The 8092-nt window shown below is 43.4% G+C and overlaps 1 long non-coding RNA gene across 1 annotated transcript; it reads left to right on the top strand.

The window, feature by feature from the left end:
* The first annotated feature begins 3356 nt into the window (after positions 1-3356).
* On the top strand, positions 3357-7062 carry LOC142477673 (uncharacterized). The gene is made up of 3 exons (XR_012792593.1): positions 3357-3469; positions 5860-5981; positions 7000-7062. It is a non-coding gene; the product is annotated as an uncharacterized LOC142477673 (long non-coding RNA).
* The last annotated feature ends 1030 nt before the right edge of the window (positions 7063-8092 follow it).

Raw genomic sequence — 8092 nt, 5'->3', positions numbered from 1 at the left:
CTGCACTGCTTTGCTGCCCATTATTCAGAGATGCGTTCCAGTCATGTTTAGCACTCTGAATCTCTCTGCAGTCATTGGTTCAGCACATCATGGGTAGAGCATGGCTACAGATACAGCAAGCTATTATTATTTTACCGGCTGATCATCCATAATATTGCATTAAAACATAGAATATCACTTAATTTCCAAAAGATTCAGTGATGCTGATAATGCAGAATCTCACAACATTTCCCATCATAATGCCATAATGCACCAGTGGGAGAAATAATCCTTGCTATATCTGTACATTGTGTGACGTATTACCTCCATGACCATTGAGAGCAAGTACATCTTCTGTATAGAGCGGCTGTGTTATGATGCAGTTATTGATCATCATTGACATAATCACAAGAATCTTATGCAAAGGGAAATTGTCCGCAGCGAAGTGAGATTTCAGCCCCCAAACGTCTGTAATATTAATGCAATGTCTTACTTTTGTTGCAGTGAACACTGAAGAGACGGATCTACTACAACACTGTACAGGATGAGCATACGCTACAAGCAGCAAAATGATCTTGCAGTTGACAGTATGTTGTTCTGGTAATGTGCACAATTATTATTTATGGGCTACACACCACAGTGCTGGACATATTCTGTTAACTTCAACTCTACTCCTAACATGGAGATGTCTTCCTGGTGTTACTGATTCAGTACATCATATGCACAGTGTGGTTATGATATGATGGATTGATTTAATGAACCCACCAACCAATGATGACATCTGCATCATCTTCTGTAAAGTGCAGCTACAGCATGATATTATCAGCATTTGGTGCGGTATAATCAGAGGTATCTATGTGCTTTTGTGCCTGTTTTAAGTCCTCCAGCTTAACGCCCCTACACCTCCCACTACACAGGCATACTTACTTATGCATACACTGACATCTGGCATACCTACACACACCCCAGGGCCACTTCCTTCCCCTGATGTCAGGGAGAGGATGGGCATGCAGAGTGCAGTAAGTCTCCACGTTACTCTGGCCAACAGTCTTGGCCTACCTCCAGCATCTGTCACCCACAACATCTGTTCCCTCCTTGTAAAGTGCTGAACTATCTCACCTGGGTCAGTGCTATAGCTGATCACAGTGCCCGATCAGGATGTCACTGTGACAGGCAGCAGTGCAGATTGACCGGTCAATCAATGCAGTGCCGCAACATATGCACTAAATGAGATTTCCGTGCCCCCAGTCAGGTTACTCCCTGGGCAGTGACCCTGCTCACACCCTCCCCTAGTTCCACCTCTGATCACAATTATCTCTCTTGGAGAGTGTAGCAAATTGGAGTTGGGGGAATCTCACCTCTGCCATGCATGGTCACAATCTGGGCACAGGACCCAAATAGTGGGCAATGTGGCACTTCTTACAGTAGAGAATAAGTAACTTTATTCTTTACTTGTGTATTAAGGACCTTATTTGCATTAAATTCAGTCCACATGGGACCAAGACTTTCTGGCTTACTGAACAAAGTGGAATTGTTTCGTAGAGGGTGGAGAATTGTATTTTATCTGAAATTACCCCCTCTGCACAAAATACAAACAATTATACCCATACAAGTACCTTGTGGAAGTTGTTGCCCTCTATCTTCCTGTGGTCTCTCCCTGTTTCTCACCGTGCCTCCTCCCATTTCCTTGCACCTCTGCGTCTCCGCATATATCCCTATACTCAGAGCCGGCTCCGGTCAGTGACATGGGATGCCCAAATATGAGCATACCCATATATGGGCATCCATGCCACTGACCGGAGCCCGCTCTGTTGCGGATATGGAGAGAGACTGGGAGATTTACATCCCCTTATAATTCATATGGTGCATAGTACCGGCACGTATTGTTTTACCGGTACTGTGTACCTTCCTACTTTCACACTGGTACAGTATATGCTGCAGTGGGACTGAGAGGGATATATTGGTAACACATAGTCATTGTTGGGGGAATTCAATCCATTTTGAAAATAGTAATGAAATGTTTTTTACTTTTCTTTTTTTTCAGTAATGAAGAATGAAACATTTCTGTTAAAATTGAATTGGAGGTGAACTGGATTCATCATCAACTCTGCACCAGTGTGAATTGATGTTCTTTAATGTTCTGATAAGGTACATGCAACATCTCTTCCTCAACCCCTGCACCACTCTCTGCCTCTTGCCTCTCTCTCTCCACCTCCCTGCTAAGCGTATTAACCCATCTAATGTAATCCACATTCCATGTCTCACTTTACTCTTCACTTCTCACGTGCCCTCTGGAATGACTGCTCTCTGACTAACAAGGTCTATTTGTACATGACCTCTTCTGCTCTCATCATCCACCACCTCTCATTCCCCTCACCCCTGTCCTACTCGATACCTCAGCTTAATTGAACTCTCTCCTCTGACATCTACCCTTATCTCTAACCTCTCCTCACTTTCTGCTTAAACTAACTATCTTGTTAACTTTTACAATGCTATCATCTCCTCCTCCTCCCTCCTCCTCCTCCCTCCTCCATCATATATATGCCCCTTCTAGGCTCTGACACACTCATCCCTCTAAGGCCATGATTATCATGGGCACATGCTTGGTCATCCACAGTGTGTGCGAGCGATGCAGAGCCGCCTCGGACCTCAGTGCAGGGATTGCTGCATACCCCCAGCATCTGTCACCCACAAACAATACACACACTAATACTCCCCACAATACACACTATAATACCTCCTCAATACTAATCTCCCCAATAATATTATAGCTCCAAACACAATATACACAACACCCTTACACAAGATACACAATCTAGTACTCTCCTCTGCACCTCTACACACAATATAATACTCCCACACACACAATATACACACTACCCTCCTACCCCCATAAAATACAACCAATAATACACACACACTTTGTGGATGTTGGGACCAGCTCCCGGCATGCACCAGTGAAAGAGAGAGGCCCGCAGAAGCTCGGAAGAACTCCCTCCATCCGTGCCTTCCTCCGTTTCACATCTTCTCCCTGTCTCTCTCCCTCCCTTTCCTTGCATCTCCCTGCGTCTTTACGTATACCCAGTCAGTGACGGCTCTGGTCACGTGATGCCTTAATATGGGCTTATCCATATATGTTCATCCACGTCACTAATGTGATGCCCGCACTGTTGCGGAGCTGGTACTTACGACGGGCACTTATTGTTTTATCAGTACTGCGTACCTGACTCTACCGGCCTACTTTCAACACTAGTACAATATGTGCTTCACTACGAGTGAGTGGGGAATATTGGCATCACACAGTCACTGTTGAATATGCCATTCAATCCATTTTGAAAATAGTAATGCAATGTGGTTTTGTTTTGTTTGCTTTTTGCAGTAATGAAGAATGGAAAAGTTATATTAAAATTAAATTGGAGGGGGACTAGATTCAGCATTTCATCATGAACTCTGCACTTGTGAGAATTTAACTTCTTGAATACCCTGACAGGTACACGCAACATTAAGACTATAATCTGCTGTGCAAGCTTTCGTGCTATACCTCCCCCTCAGGTTTTGATTTATACATTTGCTCCCTCAATTCATGTCCTCTAATATTTGAAAGCTCTCTCCTAGCATTTTCTCTTTACCACAGAACGTCATCCCAATGTAACCTCTCTCTTGTTCTTTCTGCTTGCTGTTTCCTCACTCCTCTGTTAAACTTTTCTAATTTCTCTAACTTCCACACTCCTGCTTTTATCCACATGTTCTCCTCTTTCCTTCCCCTACCTTTGCATGTGTCTACACACTGCACCATTTGTACAGACCTCTATTGCAGCTATTTCTGCACTGCTCAATGAAAAGCACTCTTTAATATCCTATTCTCTGTGCCCCCTCTCTCTGCGCCCCCTCTTTTGGCGCCTCCTCTCTCTGCGCCCCCTCTCTCTGCGCCTATCTGTCTCATTCTCTCTACGTCCCTCTCTCTCTACATAGAGCTATCTCTGTCTCTCTCTACACCTATCTCTGTGTCTCCTTCTATGTTTGCTGATGTGTGGGATATCTCTTATAATCTTGAACCTGCTCATATACACATCGGGCCTCCCTGCCTCTGCCTCCCTGCTAAGAGTGTTAACCTATCTAATGTAATCCACATTCCTTTCCTTACTTTTCTCTTCCCTTCTCCTATGCCATCTGGAATGCCCGTTCTCTGACTAACAAGGCTCTAGTTGTACATGACCTCTTCTGCTCTCATCATTCACAATCAGTCATTCCCTCACCCCATCTTACCTGTCCCACTGATTTTCCTCTGCTTAATTAAACTCTCCTCTGACATCTACTCTAACCTCTCTCTCTCTTTCCGCTTAAACTAACAATCTTATTAACTCTTACAATGCTATCCTCCTATCTATATGCCCCCTCTAGGCTCTGACACACTTGTCCCTCTAGCCCACACCCTTGGCTAAATTCCCAAACATGTTCATCACACTTCCACTCGCTGTTCTTAATGCCTATGAAGGAAATCACACAATTGATATTTGATTTTTCTACAGTAAAAATGTCTCCAGTCCTGTATAAAGCTGCTCTTTGGGGCCAAACCACACTACTTTTTTTTCACATTCATCAACACTCAAATTTAATTTACGCTGTCTTTTTTTCCCTGTATTTGACTCCCTCCACTAACCTTCTCCTCACACTTGCCATCCTTCCTTCACTTCTCCTCAAGCATTTGACTACTTCAGAGGCAAGGTGGATGCCACCCACAAGGAGATTCCTTCTGTCCCTTCCCCCTTCTCTCCTTCTACCTAATTCTCCTTCTGCATTTGACTCCTTTTCTTCTCTTACAGAGCTGGAAGCTAATCATCTTCTCTTCTCCCTCTACCACATGCCCTCTAGATCGTATCCCCTCACACCTTACTGCATCTCTTAGTCCCCACTCTCACCCACATCTTCAATTCCTCCTTATTCTCTGGCTCTTTACCCTCTTACTTTAAGCCTGTAGTGGTCACCCTTTTCTCAGAAACAACCTACACCCTATGTGCCTTACTAACTACCGCCCTGTATCCCTCCTGCTGTTTGTCTCCTAATTGCTAGAATGTCAACATTCTTAAATCACATTCCCTCCTGGATCCTTTACAACCTGCCTTTCGTACAGCTCGTTCTACAGACTGTGCTTAAAGCAAATTCCCAAGGTCACTTTTCCCTACTAATCCTACTTGATCTATCTGCTGCGTTTGATGCTCTCAATCACTCTCCTCCTTCATATTCTAAACTCTCTCTTGGTATCCGTAACACAGTTCTATCCTGGTTTTCATCATAACTTTCCTGTCACACATTCTCCATCTCTGTTGCTAACATGTCTTCGTCTTCTATTGATCTGTCTGTGGGTATACATCAGGGCTCTGTTCTGAGATCTCTCTTTCTCTCTACATACTATCATTTGGTGACCTCATCAACTCTTTGTGACAATCCTATAAATAACAAATACAAATATCAGGTCATGGGAATAAGTGATTTGGACATAAAAGTAACATTTCGGAAGTGTGGACAACTAATACATCTTGTAGATTGCCTTTACAGTGTGATGTCATTGATTCAGTAGATTGTGTGCAGACCAGGACTGCAGTACAGTGTCACTCACATGGATGACTTGCGTGGTAGAAGCTCAAGAACAAGGATGTCAAACTCCAGTCCTCGAGGGCAGCAAACAGGCCAGGTTTTCAGGATATCCCTACTGAAAACCTGGCCTGTTTGGGACCCTCGAGGACTGGAGTTTGACATGCATGCTCTAGAAGGAGCACAGCTGTGGGTGGGAGGTGGATTTGCTTTGCATCAAATGGTTTGGAGCAAGGTTTATTGTATGTATTATCATAATAACAATGCAATGCTTAACTTTTATTTCAGGAGGGATGACTGCAGAACAGAAGTGAATATTGAAGCCATGTGTTCCTTTTCTTGCAAAAGAGAAAATTTGAAGGACAGTTGAAGAGAAGGAAAATTACTACACCGAGACAGATAAGCAATGTGTATATTTCTCATTTACCATTTAGTATTTGTCGTTTTATTGACTCCACACAATCCGGCTGCTACGGGTTTCACATTGAATATTTTCATCTCTACTCTACCCCTTCCTGTGATCTGAACCATGCAAGTTTTCGTTGATTCAATACATCATGAGTAGAGGGTGGCTACAGTATGAAGTAAAGACCCAAGGACCACATCTACTACCATTCATAACAAGAACATGTGCAGTAGCGCACAGCTGCAGTTCTATGTGATTGTTATGAAAGGTTGAGGTGGTTCAATTCTATGAATCTGGAGTGGGATGGATCCTGTTTGCATCATATGGTTTCATCTAGGCCAGTAGATTATATAACTCTCAGTACAGGTTACACATGGCATCAGTATTAGTGATGTAAAGAGGAGGAAAGCTTCAATGTGGAGAACAAAGCCAAGTAATGTTGAAGTAACTCCTTTTACCATTTACTTGGTCAGTCTGTACTGTCTACTCCCCACACAGCTGCTAAGGGTCTTCCATTTTAAATACTTTCACCTCCTATTCTGCACTGCTTTGCTGCCCATTATTCAGAGATGCGTTCCAGTCATGTTTACCACTCTGAATCTCTCTGCAGTCATTGATTCAGCACATCATGGGTAGAGCATGGCTACAGATACAGCAAGCTATTATTATTTTACCGGCTGATCATCCATAATATTGCATTAAAACATAGAATATCACTTAATTTCCAAAAGATTCAGTGATGCTGATAATGCAGAATCTCACAACATTTCCCATCATAATGCCATAATGCACCAGAGGAAGAAATAATCCTTGCTATATCTGTACATTGTGTGACGTATTACCTCCATGACCATTGATAGCAAGTACATCTTCTGTATAGAGCGGCTGTGTTATGATGCAGTTATTGATCATCATTGACATAATCACAAGAATCTAATGCAAAGGGAAATTGTCCGCAGCGAAGTGAGATTTCAGCCCCCAAACGTCTGTAATATTAATGCAATGTCTTACTTTTGTTGCAGTGAACACTGAAGAGATGGATCTACTATAACACTGCACAGGACGAGCATACACTACAAGCAGCAAAATGATCTTGCAGTTGACAGTATGTTGTTCTGGTAATGTGCACAATTATTATTTATGGGCTACACACCACAGTGCTGGACATATTCTGTTAACTTCAACTCTACCCCTAACATGGAGATGTCTTCCTGGTGTTACTGATTCAGTACATCATATGCACAATGTGGCTATGATATGATGGATTGATTTAATGAACCCACCAACAACTGATGACATCTGCATCATCTTCTGTAAAGTGCAGCTACAGCATGATATTATCAGCATTTGGTGCGGTATAATCGGAGGTATCTATGTGCTTTTGTGCCTGGTTTAAGTCCTCCAGATTAACGCCCCTACACCTCCCACTCCACAGGCATACTTACTTATGCATACACTGTCATCTGGCATACCTACACACACCCCAGGGCCACTTCCTTCCCCTGATGTCAGGGAGAGGATGGGCATGCAGAGTGCAGTAAGTCTCCACATTACTCTGGCCAACAGTCTTGGCCTACCCCCAGCATCTGTCACCCACAACATCTGTTCCCTCCTTGTAAAGTGCTGAACTATCTCACCTGGGTCAGTGCTATAGCTGATCACAGTGCCCGATCATGATGTCACTGTGACAGGCAGCAGTGCAGATTGACCGGTCAATCAATGCAGTGCCGCAACATATGCACTAAATGAGATTTCCGTGCCCCCAGTCAGGTAACTCCCTGGGCAGCGACCCTGCTCACCCACTCCCCTAGTTCCACCTCTGATCACAATTATCTCTCTTGGAGAGTGTAACAAATTGGAGTTGGGGGAATCTCACCTCTGCCATGCATGGTCACAATCTGGGCACAGGACCCAAATAGTGGGCAATGTGGCACTTCTTACAGTAGAGAATAAGTAACTATATTCTTTACTTGTGTATTAAGGACCTTATTTGCATTAAATTCAGTCCACATGGGACCAAGACTTTCTGGCTTACTGAACAAAGTGGAATTGTTTCGTAGAGGGTGGAGAATTGTATTTTATCTGAAATTACCCCCTCTGCACAAAATACAAACA

The sequence above is a fragment of the Ascaphus truei genome, unplaced genomic scaffold, assembly GCF_040206685.1.
Source record: "Ascaphus truei isolate aAscTru1 unplaced genomic scaffold, aAscTru1.hap1 HAP1_SCAFFOLD_2241, whole genome shotgun sequence".
Classification (NCBI taxonomy): Eukaryota; Metazoa; Chordata; class Amphibia; order Anura; family Ascaphidae; genus Ascaphus; species Ascaphus truei.
Note: the sequence above shows the minus strand (reverse complement) of the source record. Positions and strands in the feature narration are given on the sequence as shown.